Source organism: Adiantum capillus-veneris, chromosome 4 (assembly GCF_014529385.1).
Source record: "Adiantum capillus-veneris isolate H3 chromosome 4, ASM1452938v2, whole genome shotgun sequence".
Classification (NCBI taxonomy): domain Eukaryota; kingdom Viridiplantae; phylum Streptophyta; class Polypodiopsida; order Polypodiales; family Pteridaceae; genus Adiantum; species Adiantum capillus-veneris.
The window spans coordinates 60,727,760-60,741,886 of NC_140934.1; positions in this window are offsets into that span (position 1 = coordinate 60,727,760).

Below are 14,127 nucleotides of genomic sequence, written 5' to 3' on the forward strand. Positions count from 1 at the left end.
GCTCAGATTGCACTGAGACCCCTGGAGAAACAACATATGGAGGATCCATCAGGCTTACCGAGGGAGTCTCCATTTGTGATAAGGTCGGTTGTTTAGCCTTTCCTGTATCCAAGAATCTCATGAGACCCGTTGAAGGCATGTTGATCCCCTTGTTCTGTCTCTCTAACTCAATGACCCTATGGATGACCTCACAAACTCTTTGTTGTTGATCCTCCACACTAGTAGCACCCATTGTGGATTGTAGGACATCTAACCAACCCATGTGATAGGTGTGACCTGTGTATAGGTGAGTTAGAGTTTTCGTTTGTAGTTCGTACTCTTAGTTCTCATTTGAGAACGTTCCATCTAGGATTGAGGTGCTAGGGGTGTCCTTTGAGCTAGATGCAATGTTGCTTTCTAGGGGTTGGCCCTTAGCAGTTGCTAAGTCAGGAGCACTCGATTGCTCTCTTAGCAAGGATATTGACATAGGGGCTTTCGCTTTTAACTCTCTTCGTTGCTCCGCCTTGTGTAAGCTCTCGACTTCCTTTTCCCTAGCCGCAATGATATATCGCTCAACCTCTTGCACTTCGGCAAGGCTTCTACCATCGGGTAATATGACCTCGGAGGGGAATAGCTCTAAAGAGTCAGGAGGTGCAGTGAATGAAGTATTCACATGCATATTCTCTAATGGCATAGGGTCTATGTTAGTCATGAATGGAGAATTTACTTCCCCACCCCCCTCATTTACATCATTAGCTCCATGTTCGGAGCGAGTGGCTCTACTAAAGGTTTCCTTCAAGCGGCTAAGCACGCTCCGCCCGGACCGCGGGCCCATGGTATGCATGTCTTGGCTAGAGCTATTAGGATTAGGCATTGGAAAACCCTCCATGACATTGTAGTAAGAGGAAGAGTCACTAGCCACTACGTTCGGGTCTTGGTTTGTACTACCTTGGGTCCCCGCCTAGGGCCCGGAACCTAAAGTAGGTGGATATTGAGAACTCACATAAATCGAAATTCTCTCTAGTTGCTCCATCTCTAGCACACGACCAGAGCGCAGATGCATGTGTCTTTGGCACCCTACAAGCATCGGCAAATAACCTCAAAGGTTAACTGCTTACTTTTTTAGGCGTCTTTTTTCACTCGTTTTTTTACGTTAGGGTCGCGGTGTGCTTTATAGCACAACGTTCAGTCACTTGAAGATCCGTTGGTCCTCAAAAAAGTTGATTTTTAGCTACGTGTGAAGCTAAAATACGTAATTTTAAAGGGCGACTGAGGCCTGAGCCTGAGTGTGAGCTTGGGCTTGGGTTTGGGCTTGGGTGTGGGAGATATTCCCAATCCCGGTCCTACCTTTTTTTTTTTTTTTTTGGGGATAAGGTCGCCGCGGCCTATGCGCGAGCACACACACACACTCTACCTACCTACTTACAACTAATACACCTACTGCTACACACTAGCACACTTCATTAGCTCTCACAAATCTGCTTCCTACTTACTGTACTTTACATTACACAGAACTAACAACCTTAATACTAATACCTTAGCACAGAGAAAACACAGTAACCTTTCAAAACTTCATTAACAAAGAAATACACAGTAGCAACACAAAATCCTTCTTCTCAACACACACACCTTCCTTCCCTACCTTTCCTACAATTGAAATTGCACCACAAAAGAAGCACAGAGTGCCATTCAAGCTTAGTGTATGGCATTCCCCGGCAACGGCGCCAAAAATGTGCGCGTATGTTGCACGTGTCAATACAAGGAACTTGCCGATACACACTGTGCGAGCCACAAATGGCTCCAAGCACAAGCCTAAACTAGTAAGCTCAAAGATGGTGATGGTGTGTCACTCACCGCTCTACGCTTGCTGTCGTGGAGGATTCCTCGCCACGAAGAAGAGGGAGACGCTGCTATGCCGCACTCAACCGCCTCACCATCGTCGTGCTGCCGCAATGCACGATCGCATTCTCTCTCTCTCTCTCTCACATACACACACACACACACAAGGAGATGAAGATGGAGCAAGAGCACTCTTCAATTGCAGAAATGAGAGAATGAGTGAATTTTAGGTTTAGTTGACTTTTATATGAGCTCGCCCCATTCACACTTGGGTGCCCATGCTTAGCCAACTAATCCCTTGAATGTTCCAGTTAGAGTGTGCCTCTCATCGGCGATCACTCTTACCCTTTTCCTATTGGACCGACAAGCCCGATACCTGACTCTACCAAATAAATAATACAGCGTCCGTCGTAGGTGATAGGAATGTGCGTGAGGGTTAACAAGCAGCGTCATCTTCTAGAGTCAATCTGAATCTTGCAAGCTGTATCACAAAATGTGAAACTTCTTTTGCTTTAATTACTCTTCTAAAAGCCGCTATGTGATCTCTTGTTTGGAAGATCCATTATGGGCGGATGATCCTCTATTGTTGGGATCCGGAAGCTTGTATAAGCTGAGTTTAAATCTAAAATAGACATGATTTCTGGGCTTAACAACTCTATCTAATGTAAGAAGACTTATTCCAATGTGTTCAAGTGCTTTGGTTAGGGAAAAGTCGAAATTATGCCCAAAATCGTTACCGTTTTCTCACAATTCTCTCAAATTTTCACTTTTAGACACCCCTAACTTCCGGATGCATTTTGAGGCCTTAAACGACATTTTTTAAAAGTAGGGATTCAAAGGAGTGAAAATAGGGATCCAAAGGAGGAGCCATCTGCAAAAGAGCAATGTGCAACAATGGGCTTCAAAGACCCTAAGGTTCAATCCATTAAGACTTTCAAAATGGTAAGGTTTCAAAATTCAAAGGCTATGTTCAATGTTCAAACTCTAGGTAAATTGGATACTTGTGGGAAGACTCAAAAGTCTTCCCACATCCCTATCCTTGAGGGGGCCAGCCCTTTTAGTAGGGGATGAGAGAGAAAAACACACACACACACACACACCCTAGCAAGCTCCCTTTACACAAAGGGAATAGGGGACACATGTCAGCTCCCTGGCCCAGTTGCCCCCAAGGTGCATTCAAATCCTATTGGATGGCCATAGAGGTGGACCAATGAGAACTAGGCTATTCATTTTAAAACACTTGATAAAAGAACCAATAGAAATTAAGCTCTCTAGAATACTATTGGACAGTCCCCCAAGGGGTCCAATGAGAATTCAACAGCCCAATGGCTTGCCTGATTCCTATTGGCCAAAATACTAAGGGGTCCAATGAGAGTTTAATTGCATTAATTAAATACCTAAAGATCTCACAAAAGGGGAAAGGGGGATACATGTCACAAGGCTATCACTTATTATTGATGGCTAAGCTTTGCAAGGTCCAATGGGATGCCAACATGAGTAAAAAGCAAGAGGGTTCGACCAAGAAAGAGAGGGGGATGATTTTGGCAAGGCATTATCACACACACACTCACACAAGCTCATGTGTGAAGTAAATAAGACTCTCTTCCTTCTCAAGCTTTAACGGAAAGCTCATCATCTACTCCAAGCTTGTGAGAAGGGAGGCCTACACCAACAACTCTTCGCTTTGTGATGCAAATCCAACCAAGAGCCAAGCGCCAATGCATGCTCATCTCCTGTACCATGCTAATTACTAAGCTATGCTTAGCTATTATGAGTGATTATGTGAGGAGATATACTTCTTTCTCATAAGAATACTCCTTCTTCCTCTCGATCTACTCTCATACCCCGCTAGCTCTCACCATCTTCAAAGGTGTGTGAGGTCTTGGGTCGGAGACCGTGAGGGAATTGATGTTGTGTTTTCAAGTGTGAGCTTAGTGCTTGAAGCTTCCATCTTCATTGCACCAGCAAGTTATTGAAGGAACACAAATTATTGTATTGTAAAATGTCTCCCTTGATGGGGGAACCTATAATACAAAGCCTTTTGGGGGGGGGACCGGCTCCATGTAAGCCGGTGCTCAACTGTACTTGTCAATAGCTTAATTTCTCTTTGTTTTTGAAGTATTGTTCATGCCTATCTAACTAAGGATGTTTTGCTTTTGTTGCTCTCTCCATCCAAGCACTCTTGCTATGCTCATTAGGAATCTATTCTGATGAAATGCTCACTATGTCTATGTTATTTTCCGCTACACACAAGTTACTAGACCATTAAATGTTACACATCACGCGCATAACATAATCTTTGTAAAAGCATTAACCATCCCTGGCCTCAGTCCCAAGGCCTCAAACACCTTCAAAGCTGGAGAGAGCTAGCAGGGAATGAGGATAGGGAAGAGGAAGAAGAAACATTCATAGGAGAAAGAAATAGTTCCTCATTTATCATCACTCTTCTTGTTTAGCATAGCATAATAACATAGTAATGAAGATGAAGAAGATGGAAAGCTTAGGCATTGAAGCATGGCTCTTGGTTGCATTTGCATTACATAGCCGTGGTGTGGGCTCTCAACTTCTCAACAAGCTTGGAAAAGGAGATGGATCTCTTGCACTTTGCACTTTACACAATGAGAGAGAGAGTGTGTGTGGGAGAGGATATCCACCAAGCTGGCCCCCTCCTTGGTTTGGTCGACCCCCTCTTCTAGCTCATGGTGGAAGCTTATTGGACCCCTTCAAGCCTAGCCAATCACATGCAGAGTGCATATCAAGCAACCACGCTAGCCTTGGGACAGCCTTGGGACAAGTGTCTCCCTTTCCCCTTTGAGAGAGAGGACTTGATAAATGCATACACAATTAATTAAATTAGCTAAATTATCATTGGACTCCTTGAGAGGCCAACCAATAAGCTTTAGGCACCCCATGAGGGCAACATGAAGAGGAACTTGACAAGTGTCCTTGTTACTTCTTTAGACCAAGCTTGCTTTGTGTGAGGTTGTGTGTGTTCTCTCTCATACTCCTACCATGAGGGCTTGCCCCCCTTGAGTAGGGATCATGTTGGACTTTTGGAACTCCCCAAGCCTCTCAAACACCTTAGTCATGGAGCACCTTAGCACCTTAGTTGGCAAGCATGACAAGCACCTCAAGCACCTTAGTCAACAAGCACGACAAAAGAACCTTAGTCAATGAAGAATCCCATACACCGAGCAAACTTTTTTGAGCGAAGAAGAAACTGAGCAAGATCAAGCAATTCAAAACATTGAACAAGATGTTTTGAGAAAATCCAAGTCTAGGAAAAGTAAACTAGGTAATTATTCTATTGAAAGAAATATCAATAGATTCTGAGAGACTGAGAGACGACTCCTTCCTACTCGGCATCATACTATGCTTCCATGTTTTGGTTTTATAGTTCAAAGGCATGCCCCTCCTATTAGAAATCTATAGAAACATAATCAAAAGACTTATTAATTACATAAAAAAAAAACATTGGTAGTAAATTCCAAGATCGTTTGTGAAATCTAAGTCTATGTAGTCCTTGAGGTTGATTTATTTTTCGAGTCAATATAATCATTCTCTTCACTCACAATTGTGCGTATGGCCAAAAACAAAAGTCTACGTATTACAATTTTTAAGAGACTTAGAGGGTATTTTAAAGTAAATAGATTCTAGTACATTCATTTCCTTCCCCTCTCTCTCTCTCTCTCTCTCTCTCTCTCTCTGCCAAAGGAGCACTTTTTCGGCTTTAGGATTATAAAATTTTGTGGGAATTTTATATACAATTAAAAGACTTTTAGTAACGTAGAGCGAGTTTGTGTGCCAAATCTCCTCATAAAGATTTGTCACACAAACTCGCTCTACGTTACTAAAAGTCTTTTAATTGTATATGAGATTCCCACAAAATTTTCTAATCCTAAAGCCAAAAAAGTGCTCCTCTGGCAGAGAGAGAGAGAGAGAGAGAGAGAGAGAGAGAGAGAGAGAGAGAGAGAGAAGGTCCATGTGTCACTACGAGGGAGTAAGTGGGAGCTTCATTAAGGGGACCTCCTGTTTTAAATAAAAGCCTATTTCAAAAACATAAATGGAAGGGGAAGGGCGATATTGTCACCCACCAGCGACGAGCGATGAGGGATGCATGACATAATCGGCTTGATGCTCCTCAAAGAGTTGACCAATGAGGCAGCATGGTCACATAAAGTACAACCATGGTGACACTTTTGTGACGTGGCAAGGGCATGCTGACTTCATTGTGTTGATTCCAAAAACCATGGGAAAAACTTGTGTTTGAGGGGTGTACTCTGGTAAATGCATGCATGGAAACATCACAAGTAGCTTGCCTTCAAAAAATTGATGCTTCATTTTCTGTTCTACTATCCTTCATGTTCGGTGGATATGCTCATGGTTATAGCATCGTGGGTGTGTGGAGGAGTAGGTTAATTTGTGCATCCTGCATGCAACCTTCCTGTCCCTTTTCAAGGCCGTCCACCCCAAGGTCCACCCACTCTCTAGAATGGAGAATTCCATTTCCTCTCCATTCACGTCCTCTCCAGTCTTGACTCTTGAGCCCCTTAGCATCTCTCTCTCTCTCTCTCTCTCTCTCTCTCTCTCTCTCTCTCTCTCTCTCTTCTTAAAAAGCGAGGGCTGACTATTAGAGGCAGTCAAATATGAGGAGCCGAACCATGAAAAAACAGGGATGACTATTGGGCGGTGCCTAGACAAGGCAAGAGGATGAGAAGCACAAGCAAGTCTCTTCACCTAATTGACAGGCGCATAGATGGAATGGCATGTAGAGATGCAGACCTTCTACACCAAGACTGTTGGATAGTAGTATAGTGGAGAGAGAGAGAGAGAGAGAGCTGAGTAATGATGCTCCCACTTGTCTGCATTGCCCTTCTAGTGGGGTGGAAGAGTTGCGCTCCATTGGGTGGACAATCGCTCAAAACTTATAAACAAAAACTGTCCTAGATTTTCTCCCTCTGTTAGACAAGGGGAACTAGAACCTAGGAGTCCACCTCCCAACCACCCACTATATAGCATGGCTCCTAGACCTTTGCCCTAGTTGGACTCCCTTTCCACACTGCCTAGCCTGGCCTTGCCCTTGTCTAGTCCGGCCTATGTTAGACAAGGGGAACTAGAACCTAGGAGTCCACCTCCCAACCACCCACTATATAGCATGGCTCCTAGCCCTTTGCCCTAGTTGAAATCCCTTTCCACACTGCCTAGCTCGTCCTTGACCTTGTTTAGTCTGGCCTTGTCGTTGTCCTGACATTACTCCCCCCTTAAAGAAGAGTTTTCGTCCTCTAAAAACAAAAGTGGGGAACTTCTTCTTAAGAACACAAATGTTTTCCCAAGTGGCACCTTCCTCAGGTCGATCTTTCCACTTGATTAAGGCTTGTTGACATAAATGATGATGCGTACGTAACTCATGATAGTCGAGAACACGTTCAGGTTTATGCGATAAGGTAGGAGGTTCAACGAAATCAACCAAAATCTCTTGGTCAATGACATTGTTGTCCCCATGTAACCGCTTACGTAACATGCTTACATGAACACTGGATGAATACGAGAATGTGTAGGTAACAATAATTTATAGGCACAATCACCTACTCGCTTGAGTATTTTGAAAGTCCCACAATATCGGGGAGATAATTTAGGTGTTGGCCTAGTTTTCATACTTTTTGAATGTTCTGGCACACATAAAAATACTTACTCCCCTTCCTCGAAGGTAACTGTCCGACGTTTCTCATCAGCATACCTCTTATACCAATCCTGCGCTTGTCGGACATTCTGACGAGCGAGTTTTAGCATATCCATGTGGTCTTGGAGAAAATCCTTAACCTGTTGGATCTTTTCGGTTGCCAACCCCACCGTAACAGATGACCTAGGTTGAAACACATACATGAGCATGAAAGAACTAATCCAGTTGTAACATGCTTAGAACGATTGTAGGAAAACTCGAGAATAGGTAAGTATTCTTCCCAGTTTGACTGTTTTTTGTTGACGTATGCTCTTAGCATATCCTCTAGCACATGGTTAACTCATTCAGTCTGACCATCAGTTTCTGGATGATCGGTTGTATTGAGGTTCAGTTGTGTACCCAATCATTTGAACACAGCCCTCCAAAAATGACTGTGAAACTTGGGATCACGATCACTGACAATGTTACTTGGCAACCCACACAACTTGTATAGATTGTCCAAAAATAACTTGGCTAGTTCTAGTGTCTTAATCATTGATTTGGTTGGAATAAACTTACATAGTTTAGTCAACCGGTCTACGACCACCCATACCGAGTCATGACCTCGTACAGTTGTTGGTAAACCCACAATAAAGTCCATAGAGATACTTTTCCATTTTCCATCGGAATCTCCAAAGGATGTAAGAGTCCTCCTGCTTTCAGGCACTCTCCTTTGTTAACTTGACATTTTTGGCAATGCAAGACATAATCTTGAACAAAGCCATGTATACCTGGCCAGTAAAACTGTCGTCGTACGAGAGCATAAGTCTTTCTAATACCCGGGTGCCCTGCACTTGGACTATCATGACATTCATAAAGAATTTGGCACCGAATGTCTGTGTCCATCAGTACACAAACTCTCCCCTTATGGAGTAGGTACCCATTGTCAATGGTGAAATGCTTCCATCGCTGTAGTTCATCACTCGATAGAGGAGAACAAGGTGTGGAGGTTAACGTTACACTACCATCATTGGAGTGAGAAGGATCCCTCATTTGTATATGGCTCCACACTTTGGAATATGCTTCATCATGCTCATATTTGCCTTTGAGAGAATCCAAAAATTCATTTTACAAAGTTCCGTGAACAAGAGAGAATTGATCTCCGGCATACGACTTAGAGCGTCAGCCACCATATTGTATCGACCTTTACGATACCGGAGCTTGGCGTCCTATTCCTGAAGAATCTCAGCAAACCTGGCTTTCCGACCCTTCAAATCCGTTTGTTGAGTAAACCATTTTATGCTTTCATGGTCAAACACAATCTCAAACTGAGCACCATACAAATAATGCCGCCATGCCATTTTAAGGCAGACACTATTGCATAGAGTTTGCGCTCATAAGTAGAGTAATTCTGCTGAGCTGCATCCAGCTTCTTGCTTTCAAATGCAATTGGCCGTCCGTCTTGTAACAGGACTGCTCCAATAGCACGGTCACTTGCATCCGTTTCCAAAATGAATGGTTTCAAAGGATCTACAATGGCTAGTGCGAGAGCTGTAGCTAATGCATCCTTGAGCGTATCGAAAATGTGCTGTTGAGCGGGTCCCCACTGAAAAGATTTGCCTTTGCCTTTCAATTGATCCGTCATGGGAACAACAATATTAGCATAGTTTTAACGAACCTTCGGTAAAAACCTGCAAATCCGAAAAAAATATGTAACTCTTCCAGATTTTTAGGAGAAGGCCATTGCCGGATTGTATCCACTTTGGATTGATCCATATATAGCCCATTAGCTGAAATAACATGCCCCAGATAGTGAATTTCTTCTTTCAGAAAATCACACTTAGATTCCTTGGCATATAATTTATTTGCTCGTAACAATTCGAACACCTGCCTGAGATGTTGTAAGTGTTCTTCTTCAGAAGCACTGTAGACTAGAATGTCATCAAGGAAAACTATGACAAATTTGTCCAAGTACGGCTTCAAGATAGTATCCATAAGTGTCATGAATGTTGAGGGCGTATTGGTTAATCCAAAGGGCATCACTAAGAACTCGTAGTGTCCAAACCTTGTTCGGAATGCAGTTTTGGGTATCTGAGCAAGTCGAATATGGACTTGGTGATAACCTAACCGCAAGTCTATTTTTGTAAAAATGCGAGCATGAGTGAGTTTGTTGAACAACTCATCTGCTCGTGGCAATGGGTACTTGTTCTTAACCGTAACCGCATTTAAGCCACGGTAGTCTACGCACATGCGTATACTGCCGTCTTTTTTATTCATTAATAGGATAGGAGAAGCCCATGGTGAAGTACTGGGTTGTATAAACCCTCTGCTAAGGTAGTCAGCAAGCTGAAGTTCCACCTCAGTAGCTTTAGAGTAACTCATATAGAAGGGCAGTTTACTGACAGGTTTATAGTCTGTAACCACATCGATGCTATGTTGCACCGATCGTGTTGGTGGTAATCCTGGTGGCAAATCATTAGGAAAAACATCTTGAAATTTCTTTAATAATTTTTGTAACTCACTAGCAACGTTTGCTTGTTTCGAAGTAGCCATTGGTGGAAGAGATGAGAGAGAAGCATGTGGCATTGAGGAATGTTCAACAGATTCAATGTTAGAGAGAAAATGAGATAATGAAATAACACAAGAAAACTTCATTATCAGAAACAAGCTGCATAAGCTCAACTGTACATATCAATGGTGAAGAAGGTACATCCTTCTCTCCTAACAACAACACATGTACGCCATGGGATTCGAACATCAAGCTATTGTGCTCATAGCTACGCTTTAGTGATGGTCCTACGCTATGCAACCATTTCCTACCAAGGACCACGTCTGCCCTCTCCATGTCATAACCTGAAAATCCAAGGATGTGGAGTAACCTTGTACTTCCAAGGGAACAGCTTGGACTTGAGTATCCCAGATTTTGGTATCATGTCCATTCATCATTGCTACCTTGTAGCGGTGGGTACTTGGAGTTTGAGGCAATTTGAGTTTTTTCACCAATCCGTAATTGATGAAATTGTGAGTAGCACCGTCATCTACCAAGATGCACACCTTGTGCCCTTGAAGAGATCCGTGCATACGTACTAACTCATTTTCTCCTTGCCATGAGCAGCAGATTTCCCCTTGGAAAAATCCTTTTTGCCATGACCGCTTCCTAAACATTGAAAACATAATTTCTCTTTCTTAGCTTTATCAAAGTCCCCAGGAGAGAGAGGACCTCTGGACCCCTTGGGTTTTTTAGATGCTTCTGAATTGGCTATTATAAATTTCCTTTTATTGTGCCCATACTGTGTGCGTGTATTACCATGTGTATTAGCAGACACGTGAGTATTATATGCTTTCTTTTTAACTGGATCATCGTGAATATGTGCTTTCACTATGGCTTCCTCAAGTGTTTTAGGGTCTTGGGTCTTGACGTGCTTCTTAATCTCTGATGTCAGACCTCGTATAAATCCCCGTACTTGCTAAAAGTTATCTAAGCCTTCCAACTTGAAGATAACATCCCGATAGTGAGATATATATTCAAGTAATGATGGGTATTGGCGCATGGAACACGTGTCCCAAGCCGTCCAATTCCGAGCTGCCTCATTTGTAGGCAAAAATTCTTTGCGAAACATAGCTTCAAAAGCTGCCCAACTTTGTGGTATGATATTCTTCTCCTTGAGAGACATCCACCATTTGTAGGCCTTGCCTTCCAAAGTTAGGCTCATTGTAGTGCTCTGATTGCGTCCGGAGTACGTCGTAAGGCGTGAATTTCATCCCACTTGCTAAGAAAGATATTTACTGCATCCTTATTGCGGTCTCGGTCTTCTCCCTTAAAAGTCTGTGGTTTGGTGTTTTTCAACAACTCCACCTCTTTTGCAGTGAGAGTGTGCAAAGTATCAGCAGTTGGACCTTGTCCTTGATTAGAAGGGCCTTGCCCCTATGTAGCAACGTGCTCATGCATGTGCGTGTTAGCAGGATCCTTGGACTATTGTTGCATTAATTGGATCACTAATGTGGATAATTTAGTGACATTTTCATTTAAAGATTTAAAATATCCTTCCATAACTGATATGCATGTCTGAAGTGCACAAAATTCTTCAATGTCGAGCAATTAATTTGTCACCTATCGTAGCATCGTCGGCACTCTCCTTGAGAGCATCCGGCCGTGAGCCATCGTGCGCAGGATCAGGCGTATTTTGCTCTAAATCAAAAGTCATATTGTTATTTGAATCCATGGCGACACAGTGCAGTGAAAGGAATAGTCAAAAAAATACATGATATTGAGAGCATTGCAAAGTTTAATTAGCCTTGCTAATCCTGTCGAAGGCGATATTATCCAAGTCGAAATCGATCCAAAATGTCAGCTGTGTAGGGAAATCCTTAATCCTGTGGTAGCCGAATCGCGTATGGGTAGAATTGCTTTCGATTGTAATCGATTTTGAGAAATAACGTCACTTTGAACTCCCCTTGAGATGCTTTACTAAATCTCTGATTTTCTGCAGGTCATACACAGAGAATTTGTGTGGTGTATGTACTTGCCGGCCTTGTCGGGATGCCTAGCTTTGCTGAAGCTTCACAAGAGGGAGGGGGGGGTACCCCACTGTGGGTACCGTCCCTTAGCTTGTGTAAAAAATATATGGCCACTAACCCAATTGGGTTGGGTGCCCGTCGGGTGTGAAAATTGGCTTGCTCACTGGCTATGGCAGCCCGCAGACAGTGCGAGGGGGGGAGCTTTGCTCACCCCGCCTCGTATGATGGTCGAGGCCCATCGCTACAGGCACGTAAAGTGCTCCCCACACCGATGTGATGCCATAGAGACCACAAGGGTGCAATTTCGTGCAAGTCGTCGACAGGAGGTTTCCCCTCGCAAGAGATGTTACCCACGCCTTCGGTCTTGTCGTCCTCCTCACAGGGGGTGAGCTCCATGCCTCCTTGACCCCGACATGCAAAAGAACATGCAAGAATTGTGTGGCTCCCCTCCTCCACGGCTGTGCCTTCCCAAGAAAGGAACCTTGCTCTTGATACCAATGTTAGACAGGGGGAACTAAAACCTAGGAGTCCACCTCCCAACCACCACTATATAGCATGGCTCCTAGCCCTTTGCCCTAGTTGGACTCCCTTTCCACACTGCTTAGCCCGGCCTTGCCCTTGTTTAGTCCGGCCTTGCCGTTGTCCTGACACCCTCTCTCTCTCTATCCCTTGTACTATTTTTTTTTTCAAAAAACTAGTAAATTAGATTAAAAAGAGAAGAAAAATTGAAAGAGTTACAATCCCAACAATAGGGGTTGGGGACCCAGGGCGAGAGAGGGCCAAAGAGGGGAGTGGGAGAAGTTACAAATTACTAGTGGCCAATAGTAACCTTTGGGGAGAGTACAATGAAAGTAGAATAGAGGCCCATTGTTGCCAACTGGATTCTCTGAAGACCTTATACAATGTGTATGAAGGAGCTTCAACCATACTAAAAAGGGCTTTCTTATTTATGGTCTGAATATCATGATGTAGAGATAAGTAAGGGTCTTCTTTAACACCCTGGAAACGAGCTGAATTCCTTGAGAGCCAGACATTCCAAAGATAAGATGCCCTCCACAAGTTCCAAAGGGCTATGTCCAAATTTTTACAGATGCCAGGAAGCAAATTTTGTGTCATAATTGGAGTTGGGTGAACTACTTTAAGCTAGACTTTTTGGTTACAAGGACAATAATAAAAGAGATGTTCAATAGTTTCCACTTGCGATTGACATTTGGGACAAAGTCCATGAAGGTTTAAGAGCTTTCTAGGAGTATCCCCGACCCACAAACCTTTGTGAAGAATTAACCATAGTAGAAAATTGATTTTGATGGCATGGGGAAAGGCCCATATGCAGCAAAACCTGTAGACCCATTGTTTTCTACTCCAATTTAGGCCCCATGTGTGATTGAGCTTCCTTCTTATGTTATGGTCCATCACACCCTTGGCAGAATACCTTGAGTAGATGACCGCAGCAATTCCCTTTAGGGTTTTTTCTTGAGGGCAAGATTTATTGCTGATCAGCACCCTAAGTCTTTGAATTTGGTTGTCCTCGAGGATATCTCCTCTGCACATGCCCTAGAGACACCATAATGTTCTATCAAAGAATTAGTTGTTAGCCAGGCACATTCTGTCCCTCCCACTACTGCAGGTTGTCCTAGGTATAGCAAAGGCAACCTCTCTCTCTCTCTCTCTCTCTCTCTCTCTCTCTCTCTCAGCTGCACGATGCATTATTATTTACCAACGCACGATGGGATGCGCTCATAAGCATGATCGCTTTGTATATTTTGTTTACTTGGTGAGCCCAATTCTATTTCACCTGAATGCAAAAGCCACCACGTGGCAGTAGATTTAAATTTAAAAAAAATTCTATTGCCATAATTTGGGTAGATGTCTCAAAATACCCGTTGGGACTCGGGCTTGGCTGCGACCATCTACTTTGAGTGGCTCTTGAATACAAGCAGGCATTGCACAACACATTGAAAATAGGGGGTTCTTTGACTAGCAAAAACAAGGAGTCTCACATCTCACGCACAAGCATGTACCAGTGTACGCCGGCGTGTGCTCATAGGTGTGCCCAAACTTTTCTCTTTGTATTTGTTTCCTAATCCACGATAGGCAGAGGCAAAGGGGTAGGGCTAGAGGGTCGAGCCTGG